General features: G+C 61.9%; 1 non-coding gene across 1 annotated transcript; it reads right to left on the reverse strand.

The window, feature by feature from the left end:
• Positions 1 to 820: 820 nt before the first annotated feature.
• Positions 821 to 2,635, reverse strand: LOC142790498 (small subunit ribosomal RNA). The gene has a single exon (XR_012889556.1). It is a non-coding gene; the product is annotated as a small subunit ribosomal RNA (ribosomal RNA).
• Between the last annotated feature and the right edge of the window lie 9,865 nt (positions 2,636 to 12,500).

Below are 12,500 nucleotides of genomic sequence, written 5' to 3' on the forward strand. Positions count from 1 at the left end.
CGTCGACGCTCCCCTAACCGCGATCTCGCACCGTGTTTCGTGTGGCGAATTCAAAAGCCGGCCGGCGCTGCTGCAACCATTACGGTCGGTACGCATACGCCGCGGAGGGCGGGACGGTCATCGGAGCGTGCGGTTCCTCCATCGAGTACTGCGCACCTCGGCCGTCGCATCGCCGTGCCATGACCGGCCGCGCGTCAACGCGAACCGGTGCCAGCGAGATCCCTCGCCTGCAAGAACCGACCGGCAGCCTCCGTCACCCGAGGACGCGGAGGCGCTTGCCGCGGACGGCGGGACGGTATGCACTGGTGCACAGCGGACCCGTCACATCGCCAGTTCCTTGACCGACCGCCGACGCTTGTGCCGTTCCTCTCGTACTTGGCAGTCGCCGCGCGATTGTCGGGTCTCGTTCTTGCACGCTCGAACGGTCGGGAGGGCACTCGGCTGGCGTTTCGGGAACGCGCAGCCTCGCCTTCTACCGACGTAACCACGACTCGCCGTTCGCGCTCCGCCGCTCCTGTTTACAGTACTAGGCGGTCCCGCAGCGGTCGGGTCGCGCATTTCGAGCGCTTCGAGCCACGGTGCAGTGGCGGGTCGAAAGCCGACCTATGAGTGCGTTGCGCCGTTTGTACCCGCGTCCGCCACCTGGCCGACCGTCCAAGGTCGCGGTGTTGGCGTCCGCTGGGCGCAACAATTTGTCACGGGGTGCCGCTCCACATTCAGGCAGCCCCGTGGGGAAAAGCCGACCCCGCGTCCAAACGGGGTCAGCGGCAGAAAGTGTCGGGCGCAGACGCAGCTGAGGCGCTCACCCTTCACAATCCGTTAATGATCCTTCCGCAGGTTCACCTACGGAAACCTTGTTACGACTTTTACTTCCTCTAAATGATCAAGTTTGGTCATCTTTCCAACAGACCGGCGCAACCGAAAGGCCGCGCCGGACATCGGTCCGAAGACCTCACTAAATCATTCAATCGGTAGTAGCGACGGGCGGTGTGTACAAAGGGCAGGGACGTAATCAACGCGAGCTTATGACTCGCGCTTACTGGGAATTCCTCGTTCAAGGGGAACAATTGCAAGCCCCTATCCCAATCACGAAAGAAGTTCCACGGGTTACCCAGTCTTTTCAGACAGGGATAAAGACACGCTGCTTCCTTCAGTGTAGCGCGCGTGCGGCCCCGGACATCTAAGGGCATCACAGACCTGTTATTGCTCTGTTTCGTGCGGCTAGGAGCCGCTTGTCCCTCTAAGAAGGTTGTAAGGTGCTGGGAACCCCGCATTTATTTAATAGGCTAGAGTCTCGTTCGTTATCGGAATTAACCAGACAAATCGCTCCACCAACTAAGAACGGCCATGCACCACCATCCACCGAATCAAGAAAGAGCTCTCAATCTGTCAATCCTCCCAGTGTCCGGGCCGGGTAAGTTTTCCCGTGTTGAGTCAAATTAAGCCGCAGGCTCCACTCCTGGTGGTGCCCTTCCGTCAATTCCTTTAAGTTTCAGCTTTGCAACCATACTTCCCCCGGAACCCAAATACTTTGGTTTCCCGGAAGCTGCCCGCCGAGTCATTTGAGTAACTCAGGCGGATCGCTGGTTGGCATCGTTTATGGTCAGAACTAGGGCGGTATCTGATCGCCTTCGAACCTCTGACTTTCGTTCTTGATCAATGAAAACATTCTTGGCAAATGCTTTCGCAGTAGTTCGTCTTGCGACGGTCCAAGAATTTCACCTCTAGCGCCGCAATACGAATGCCCCCGTCCGTCCCTCTTAATCATTACCTCGTATTCCAAAAACCAACAGAACAGAAACGAGGTCTTGTTCTATTATTCCATGCAAGTTTATTCAGGCGACTCGCCTGCGTTGAGCACTCTAATTTTTTCAAAGTAAAAGCACCGGCCATCTCGAGGCACACAATGAAGTGCACCAAGAAAGAACCGGCATGATGTTCAGTCCGAGCCGTCGCATCGGGTAGATGCACTACTCGTCTGGAACTGAGATCCAACTACGAGCTTTTTAACCGCAGCAGCTTTAGTATACGCTATTGGAGCTGGAATTACCGCGGCTGCTGGCACCAGACTTGCCCTCCAATTGATCCTCGTTAAAGGATTTAGAGTGTACTCATTTCAATTACGGGGCCTCAAAAGAGTCCCGTATTGTTATTTTTCGTCACTACCTCCCCGTGCCGGGAGTGGGTAATTTGCGCGCCTGCTGCCTTCCTTGGATGTGGTAGCCGTTTCTCAGGCTCCCTCTCCGGAATCGAACCCTGATTCTCCGTTACCCGTAACAACCATGGTAAGCAAGTAACCTACCATCGAAAGTTGATAAGGCAGACACTTGAAAGAAACGTCGCCGGCTCGTGGCCATGCGATCAGCACAAAGTTATCCAGAGTCACCACACAATACGGGCCGAAACCCGATCGATCTTGGTCTAATAAAAGCACCCGTTACCCAAAGGGCTCCAGGCTCACTGCATGTATTAGCTCTAGAATTGCCACAGTTATCCAAGTAGGAAGAAACGATCTAAGGAACCATAACTGATTTAATGAGCCATTCGCGGTTTCGCCTTATTTCGGCATGTACTTAGACATGCATGGCTTAATCTTTGAGACAAGCATATGATTACTGGCAGGATCAACCAGGTAATCGTTCGACTGCGCGTCCGTCCTCGCCTTCGGCGGGCCGGACGCAGTCTGTGTGCGGCGGAGGCCACCTTCAGGCGCCCCAACACGCTTATTTTGCACTCCGAGATGACGGCGTTCGAGCTCGCTACGGCACAACCTTCCCGAAAGACGAGTGGGAGCCGTGCGGCAAGAAGCACGTTCATGCTCGCTCTTTTTCGTTGCATCGACTCGGTCGCGCCGTGCGGGTTGCCCAAGCCCGCTGCACTGTCGGTGGACCGGCCGGAACTAGCAACGGAGCCGAGACTGCAAAGCCGCCAGACGACGGGTCACGCCCGCGTCTTCGGCGCTTTCGCATCTGAATCGCCCGAGGACGACACGGAACACACCTCGATATCGTGGTAAAACGGCACCGTCCGACAACCAGCCCCTAACGCATCAAGCGGATGAGGCTGCAGACGACTGCCGTGGATTCCCCTGGAGCAGACCCGAGGACACGCTTGACGAGGCCGAAGCCCGCCGCATATCAGACACCCGGTCGCTTTCGCGTACGCCGCTCACGAGAACCCCCACATAATAGCAGCGATAAGTACCCAGACCTCCTTGGGCACTAATACGAGCGTACTCGAGAAAATTTCACCGCGGGTGTGCCCCGAAACGTGTGGCACGTTGAGCGTGCCACAAGTCTACGTCGCTCTCAAACCCGCCGAGGTCGTAGAATTTGCGACCCTACTCACGAAATTCCCACCGAGGATACGGCCGCAAACGTACCGCACCTTGGGTAGGCCACGAGTTTGTGCAACACTACGCTGACGGCACAGCACCGAGGTCGTGCGCGCACGCACGGGAAAATTCCGCCGCGGTTTCTGCCGAAAACGTGAGGCACCACGACTCTCCGCAAGTTCGCGTCGACTGCGAAAGACCGAAGTCGTGAACGACGTGTCCGCTACTCGCCGCCGACACGCTGGACACCAAACGTACAACGACTCGACGGCGTCGTAGAGGCCCACGACGCGGTTTTCCTTAACGACGTCTCGGCGTGGCACCGACAGGTTAGAACGGCCGACCAACGTTCCCTGTCCGCCGTTCGGCTCAGTCGAAGGGCTCGGCGACTTCGGCAACGCTGCGAAGCCGCACGGTGACGCACGCCATGTCCCCATTTTTTTTTTTTTTTCTTTCTGCGTCTGCCGGGGTGCCCCTATAATAGCAGCGATAAGCACCCAGACCGCCGTGGGTCGCTCGCCCCGGCTGACGTGGTTTTTCGTACTCCTGCGGCGGTCGCCGTCAAGCACGTCCAAATACGCTACTTTCGTGGGCGCATTCACGCTCTTTCGCTTCGCCGGAGTGCCAGCACTCACTCTGCCAAAAACGGCGAACATCCGAGCGGCGGTTCCCACTTTTGCGTCGGCGTCGCAAACCCCGCCCCGGCAGACGAGGTTTGCCGTACTCGTGCGACGGTGGCCGGCGGGCACGTCGAAAGACGCCGATATCGTGCGCGAATTGGCGCACCTTGGCTTCACCGGAGTGCCGCCACTGACTCCTCCAAAAACGGCGAAGATCCGAGCGGCGCTTCCCACTTTCGCATCGGCGTCCCGAACTCCGCCCCGGCTGACGCGGTTTACCGTACTCGTGCGACGGTCGCCGGCGAGCACGTGGAAAGACGCCGATATCGTGCCCGAATCGGCTCCGTTCGGCTTCGCCGGAGTGCCAGCACTGGCTCGGCGAAAGACGACGAACATCCGAGCGACGGTTCTCACTATTGCGTACGCGTCGCAAACCCCGCCCCGGCAGACGCACTTTGCCGTACTCGTGCGACGGTCGCCGGCGAGCACGTAGAAAGACGCCGATATCGTGCCGGAATCGGCCCCGTTTGGCTTCGCCGGAGTGCCAGCACTCACTCGGCCACAAACGGCGAACATCCGAGCGGCGGTTCCCACTTAGCCGTCGGCGTCCCGAACTCCGCCCCGGCAGACGCGGTTGCCGAGCTCGTGCGACTAGCGACCGCGAAGCCGTCTCGCGACGCCGCTTTCGTGCGCGGCTCCCACTGCGACCTGGGTCACCCGAGGTCGACGAGCAAGAAAGAATGTCGAAAAAAAATTTTTTTTTTTTTTTGCGTCTGCCGGGGTGCCCCTATAATAGCAGCGATAAGCACCCAGACCGCCATGGGTCGCTCGCCCCGGCTGACGTGGTTTTTCGTTTTCCTGCGGTGGTCGTCGTCAAGCACGTCCAAACACGCCACTTTCGTGGGCGCATTCGCGCTCTTTCGCTTCGCCGGAGTGCCAGCACTCACTCTGCCAAAAACGGCGAACATCCTAGTGGCGGTTCCCACTTTTGCGTCGGCGTCGCCAACCCCGCCCCGGCATACGCGGTTTGCCGTACTCGTGCGGCGGTGGCCGGCGGGCACGTCGAAAGACACCGATATCGTGCGCGAGTCGATGCTTCTTGGTCTCGCAGGAGGGCCGCCACTCACTCCTGCAAAAACGGCGAAGATCCGAGCGGCGCTTCCCACTTTTTCGTCGGCATCGCAAACCTCGCCCCGGCAGACGCGCTTTGCCGTACTCGTGCGACGGTCGCCGGCGAGCACGTCGAAATACGCCGATATCGTGCCCGAATCGGCCCCGTTTCGCTTCGCCGGAGTGCCAGCACTCACTCGGCCAAAAACGGCGAACATCCGAGCAGCGGTACCCACTTAGCCGTCGGCATCCCGAACTCCGCGCCGGCTGACGCGGTTGCCGAGCTCGTGCGACTAGCGACCGCGAACGCGTCTCGCGACGCCGCTTTCGTGCGCGGCTCCCATTGCGACCTGGGTTACCCGAGCTCGACCAGCAAAAAAGAAGGTCGAAAAAAAATTTTTTTTTTCTGCGTCTGCCGGGGTGCCCCTATAATAGCAGCGATAAGCACCCAGACCGCCGTGGGTCGCTCGCCCCGGCTGACGTGGTTTTTCGTACTCCTGCAGCGGTCGCCGTCAAGCACGTCCAAATACGCCACTTTCGTGGGCGCTTTCGCGCTCTTTCGCGTCGCCGGTGTGCCAGCACTCACTCTGCCAAAAACGGCGAACATCCTAGTGGCGGTTCCCACTTTTGCGTCGGCGTCGCCAACCCCGCCCCGGCATACGCGGTTTGCCGTACTCGTGCGGCGGTGGCCGGCGGGCACGTCGAAAGACACCGATATCGTGCGCGAGTCGATGCTTCTTGGTCTCGCAGGAGGGCCGCCACTCACTCCTGCAAAAACGGCGAAGATCCGAGCGGCGCTTCCCACTTTTTCGTCGGCATCGCAAACCTCGCCCCGGCAGACGCGCTTTGCCGTACTCGTGCGACGGTCGCCGGCGAGCACGTCGAAATACGCCGATATCGTGCCCGAATCGGCCCCGTTTCGCTTCGCCGGAGTGCCAGCACTCACTCGGCCAAAAACGGCGAACATCCGAGCAGCGGTACCCACTTAGCCGTCGGCATCCCGAACTCCGCGCCGGCTGACGCGGTTGCCGAGCTCGTGCGACTAGCGACCGCGAACGCGTCTCGCGACGCCGCTTTCGTGCGCGGCTCCCATTGCGACCTGGGTTACCCGAGCTCGACCAGCAAAAAAGAAGGTCGAAAAAAATTTTTTTTTTTCTGCGTCTGCCGGGGTGCCCCTATAATAGCAGCGATAAGCACCCAGACCGCCGTGGGTCGCTCGCCCCGGCTGACGTGGTTTTTCGTACTCCTGCAGCGGTCGCCGTCAAGCACGTCCAAATACGCCACTTTCGTGGGCGCTTTCGCGCTCTTTCGCGTCGCCGGTGTGCCAGCACTCACTCTGCCAAAAACGGCCAACATCCGAGCGGCGGTTCCCACTTTTGCGTCGGCGTCGTAAACCCCGCCCCGGCAGACGCGGTTTGCCCTACTCGTTCGACGGTCGCCGGCGAGCGCGTCGAAAGACGCCGATATCGTGCGCTAATTGGCGCTCCTTGGCTTCTCCGGAGTGCCGCCACTCACTCCTCCAAAAACGGCGAAGATCCGAGCGGCGTTCTCCACTTTCGCATCGGCGTCCCGAACTCCGCCCGGGCTGACGCGGTTTACCGTACTCGTGCGACGGTCGCCGCCGGGCACGTCGAAAGACGCCGATATCGTGCCGTAATCGGCCCCGTTTGGCTTCGCCCGAGTGCCAGCACTCACTCGGCCAAAAACGGCGAACATCCGAGCAGCGTTTCCCACTTTCGCATCGGCGTCCCGAAGCCCGCCCCGGCAGACGCGGTTTGCCCTACTCGAGCGACGGTCGCCGGCGATCACGTCGAAAGGCGCCGAATTCGTGCACGAATCGATGCTTCTTGGTCTCGCAGGAGGGCCGCCACTCACTCCTGCAAAAACGGCGAAGATCCGAGTTGCGCTTCCCACTTTTTCGTCGGCGTCCCGAACTACGCCCCGGCTGACGCGGTTTACCGTACTCGTGCGACGGTCGCCGGCGGGCACTTCAAAATACGCCGATTTCGTGGGCGCATTCACGCTGTTTCGCTTCCCCGGAGTGCCAACACTCACTCTGCCGAAAGCGGCGATCATCCGAGCGGCGGTTCCCACTTTTGCGTCGGCTTCGCAAACGGCGCCCCGGCAGACGCGCTCGTGCGACGTACTCGTGCGACGGTCGCCGGCGAGCACGTCGAAAGACGCCGATATCGTGCTCGAATCGACCCCGTTTCGCTTCGCCGGAGTGCTGCCAGTCACGGCGCAGAAAACGGCGAACAAGTGTTTTTTTTTTTTTTTCCTAGAATTTGTGTTATAGAAGGCACATTTGATATCGGACGATAATTTTCAACTTTATCACGCGCACCGATTTTCGTGTAGAGGTTTGCAAGTTTATGGGAATTTCTCCACTTGGAATAATGCGATTTAGTAGTACTACGAGAACTTCATGGATGTACTCAAGGGTACGGGGCAAGTCAGTTACGTCAACACCTGCAGATTTTTTACACTTCAAACTGAAAATTGTTGGTTGTGAGTCCTCGTGTGATATTAAAGGCCGATTCGCTAACACATAAAACAAAGAAAGAAAGGAAGAAAAAACGCCCGCGCTCGCTCAAGAAACCTGGGTTCGCAACAAGTGGCAACAACAAGCAACCGAGCGAGTGCGCCAAAACCCGTGGCGGCCGAACAAACGCGAAGTCCCAACCGCGTCAGCCGGGGCGGCACGGGACAGGAAAAATCACTTCAGCCGGGGCGGCGGGGCACCGAATAAACCTCGTCACCTCGTCGCAGGATAAAAGAGGAAACAAAAAGTCTAAACAGCGTCTGCTGGAGCGAATGCGTAATAAAACAACAACAACAACAAAAAAAAAACACCCGCGCTCAAGAAGTCTGCAATCCTCACAAAAGGCGACTGTGACCGAGCAGCGTCAGCCGGGGCCGTGCGGAAACGGAAAAACCGCGACTACCGGGGCGTCGAGGCACCGAAAAATCCACTTCAGCCGCGGCGAAAAAAAAAAACAAAAAGAAAGACGGAGGGGGGGGGGGGAACCACGTCTGCCGGGGCGAAGGAAAAAAAAAACGCGTCTGCCGGGGCGAGCCCGGGTGCGGCACCACCGGGAAAACTGTGGCAAACAGACATGGCGATCGAGTGAGTGGGCCGCCAGCCAGGCTCAGCCAAAAAGTGCAAAGTCCGAACTGCGTCAGCCGGGGCGGCAAAAACCGCGTCAGCCGGGGCGGCGCAAAAAACCGCGTCTGCCGGGGCGGCACGAAACCGCGTCAGCCGGGGCGGGGCGAAAACTGCGTCAGCCGGGGCGAAAAGAAAAAAAAAAAACGCGTCTGCCGGGGCAAGCCCGGGTGCGGCACCACCGGGAAAACTGTGGCAAACAGACATGGCGATCGAGTGAGTGGGCCGCCAGCCAGGCACAGCCGAAAAGTGCAAAGTCCGAACCGTGTCAGCCGGGGCGACGCAAAAACCGCGTCAGCCGGGGCGGCGCGAAAACCGCGTCAGCCGGGGCGGCACGAAACCGCGTCAGCCGGGGCGGCGCGAAAACTGCGTCAGCCGGGGCGGCGCGAAAACCTCGTCAGCCGGGGCGAGCGAAAAGGGGGGGGGGGGGAACCACGTCTGCCGGGGCGAAAGAAAAAAAAAACGCGTCTGCCGGGGCGAGCCCGGGTGCGGCACCACCGGGAAGACTGTGGCAAACAGACATGGCGATCGAGTGAGTGGGCCGCCAGCCAGGCTCAGCCCAAAAAGTGCCAAGTCCGAACTGCGTCAGCCGGGGCGGCAAAAACCGCGTCAGCCGGGGCGGCGCGAAAACCGCGTCTGCCGGGGCGGCGCGAAAACTGCGTCAGCCGGGGCGAGCCCGGGTGCGGCACCACCGGGAAAACTGTGGCTAACAGACATGGCGATCGAGTGAGTGGGCCACCAGCCAGGCTCAGCCAAAAAGTGCCAAGTCCGAACTGCGTCAGCCGGGGCGGCAAAAACCGCGTCAGCCGGGGCGGCGCAAAAAAACCGCGTCTGCCGGGGCGGCACGAAACCGCGTCAGCCGGGGCGGCGCGAAAACTGCGTCAGCCGGGGCGAAAGAAAAAAAAAACGCGTCTGCCGGGGCGAGCCCGGGTGCGGCACCACCGGGAAAACTGTGGCAAACAGACATGGCGATCGAGTGAGTGGGCCGCCAGCCAGGCACAGCCGAAAAGTGCTAAGTCCGAACTGCGTCTGCCGGGGCGGCACGAAACCGCGTCAGCCGGGGCGGCGCGAAAACCGCGTCTGCCGGGGCGGCACGAAACCGCGTCAGCCGGGGCGGCGCGAAAACTGCGTCAGCCGGGGCGAGCCCGGGTGCGGCACCACCGGGAAAACTGTGGCAAACAGACATGGCGATCGAGTGAGTGGGCCGCCAGCCAGGCACAGCCGAAAAGTGCTAAGTCCGAACTGCGTCTGCCGGGGCGGCACGAAACCGCGTCAGCCGGGGCGGCGCGAAAACCGCGTCTGCCGGGGCGGCACGAAACCGCGTCAGCCGGGGCGGCGCGAAAACTGCGTCAGCCGGGGCGAGCCCGGGTGCGGCACCACCGGGAAAACTGTGGCAAACAGACATGGCGATCGAGTGAGTGGGCCGCCAGCCAGGCACAGCCGAAAAGTGCCAAGTCCGAACCGTGTCAGCCGGGGCGACGCAAAAACCGCGTCAGCCGGGGCGGCGCGAAAACCGCGTCAGCCGGGGCGGCACGAAACCGCGTCAGCCGGGGCGGCGCGAAAACTGCGTCAGCCGGGGCGGCGCGAAAACCTCGTCAGCCGGGGCGAGCGAAAAGGGGGGGGGGGGGAACCACGTCTGCCGGGGCGAAAGAAAAAAAAAACGCGTCTGCCGGGGCGAGCCCGGGTGCGGCACCACCGGGAAGACTGTGGCAAACAGACATGGCGATCGAGTGAGTGGGCCGCCAGCCAGGCTCAGCCCAAAAAGTGCCAAGTCCGAACTGCGTCAGCCGGGGCGGCAAAAACCGCGTCAGCCGGGGCGGCGCGAAAACCGCGTCTGCCGGGGCGGCGCGAAAACTGCGTCAGCCGGGGCGAGCCCGGGTGCGGCACCACCGGGAAAACTGTGGCTAACAGACATGGCGATCGAGTGAGTGGGCCACCAGCCAGGCTCAGCCAAAAAGTGCCAAGTCCGAACTGCGTCAGCCGGGGCGGCAAAAACCGCGTCAGCCGGGGCGGCGCAAAAAAACCGCGTCTGCCGGGGCGGCACGAAACCGCGTCAGCCGGGGCGGCGCGAAAACTGCGTCAGCCGGGGCGAAAGAAAAAAAAAAACGCGTCTGCCGGGGCGAGCCCGGGTGCGGCACCACCGGGAAAACTGTGGCAAACAGACATGGCGATCGAGTGAGTGGGCCGCCAGCCAGGCACAGCCGAAAAGTGCTAAGTCCGAACTGCGTCTGCCGGGGCGGCACGAAACCGCGTCAGCCGGGGCGGCGCGAAAACCGCGTCTGCCGGGGCGGCACGAAACCGCGTCAGCCGGGGCGGCGCGAAAACTGCGTCAGCCGGGGCGAGCCCGGGTGCGGCACCACCGGGAAAACTGTGGCAAACAGACATGGCGATCGAGTGAGTGGGCCGCCAGCCAGGCACAGCCGAAAAGTGCTAAGTCCGAACTGCGTCTGCCGGGGCGGCACGAAACCGCGTCAGCCGGGGCGGCGCGAAAACCGCGTCTGCCGGGGCGGCACGAAACCGCGTCAGCCGGGGCGGCGCGAAAACTGCGTCAGCCGGGGCGAGCCCGGGTGCGGCACCACCGGGAAAACTGTGGCAAACAGACATGGCGATCGAGTGAGTGGGCCGCCAGCCAGGCACAGCCGAAAAGTGCCAAGTCCGAACTGCGTCAGCCGGGGCGGCAAAAACCGCGTCAGCCGGGGCGGCGCAAAAAACCGCGTCTGCCGGGGCGGCACGAAACCGCGTCAGCCGGGGCGGCGCGAAAACTGCGTCAGCCGGGGCGAAAGAAAAAAAAAAACGCGTCTGCCGGGGCGAGCCCGGGTGCGGCACCACCGGGAAAACTGTGGCAAACAGACATGGCGATCGAGTGAGTGGGCCGCCAGCCAGGCACAGCCGAAAAGTGCCAAGTCCGAACTGCGTCTGCCGGGGCGGCACGAAACCGCGTCAGCCGGGGCGGCGCGAAAACCGCGTCTGCCGGGGCGGCACGAAACCGCGTCAGCCGGGGCGGCGCGAAAACTGCGTCAGCCGGGGCGAGCCCGGGTGCGGCACCACCGGGAAAACTGTGGCAAACAGACATGGCGATCGAGTGAGTGGGCCGCCAGCCAGGCACAGCCGAAAAGTGCTAAGTCCGAACTGCGTCTGCCGGGGCGGCACGAAACCGCGTCAGCCGGGGCGGCGCGAAAACCGCGTCTGCCGGGGCGGCACGAAACCGCGTCAGCCGGGGCGGCGCGAAAACTGCGTCAGCCGGGGCGAGCCCGGGTGCGGCACCACCGGGAAAACTGTGGCAAACAGACATGGCGATTGAGTGAGTGGGCCGCCAGCCAGGCACAGCCGAAAAGTGCTAAGTCCGAACTGCGTCTGCCGGGGCGGCACGAAACCGCGTCAGCCGGGGCGGCGCGAAAACCGCGTCTGCCGGGGCGGCACGAAACCGCGTCAGCCGGGGCGGCGCGAAAACTGCGTCAGCCGGGGCGAGCCCGGGTGCGGCACCACCGGGAAAACTGTGGCAAACAGACATGGCGATCGAGTGAGTGGGCCGCCAGCCAGGCACAGCCGAAAAGTGCTAAGTCCGAACTGCGTCTGCCGGGGCGGCACGAAACCGCGTCAGCCGGGGCGGCGCGAAAACCGCGTCTGCCGGGGCGGCACGAAACCGCGTCAGCCGGGGCGGCGCGAAAACTGCGTCAGCCGGGGCGAGCCCGGGTGCGGCACCACCGGGAAAACTGTGGCAAACAGACATGGCGATCGAGTGAGTGGGCCGCCAGCCAGGCACAGCCGAAAAGTGCTAAGTCCGAACTGCGTCTGCCGGGGCGGCACGAAACCGCGTCAGCCGGGGCGGCGCGAAAACCGCGTCTGCCGGGGCGGCACGAAACCACGTCAGCCGGGGCGGCGCGAAAACTGCGTCAGCCGGGGCGAGCCCGGGTGCGGCACCACCGGGAAAACTGTGGCAAACAGACATGGCGATCGAGTGAGTGGGCCGCCAGCCAGGCACAGCCGAAAAGTGCTAAGTCCGAACTGCGTCAGCCGGGGCGGCAAAAACCGCGTCAGCCGGGGCGGCGCAAAAACCGCGTCTGCCGGGGCGAAATAAAAAAAAAAAACAAAGAAAAAAGCCCGCGCTTAATCAAAAGAAAACAAAGAAAAAAGCTTGCGCTTAATCAAAAGAAAACAAACAAAAAAAGTTCGCGCTTAAGCCTGGCGGTGGAACCACCGGGGCAAACAGACCTGGCGATCGAGTGAGTGGGCCGCCAGCCGGGGTGAGCCAAAAAGTGCAAAGTCCGAACCG

This window comes from Rhipicephalus microplus, unplaced genomic scaffold, assembly GCF_043290135.1.
Source record: "Rhipicephalus microplus isolate Deutch F79 unplaced genomic scaffold, USDA_Rmic scaffold_115, whole genome shotgun sequence".
Taxonomy (NCBI): domain Eukaryota; kingdom Metazoa; phylum Arthropoda; class Arachnida; order Ixodida; family Ixodidae; genus Rhipicephalus; species Rhipicephalus microplus.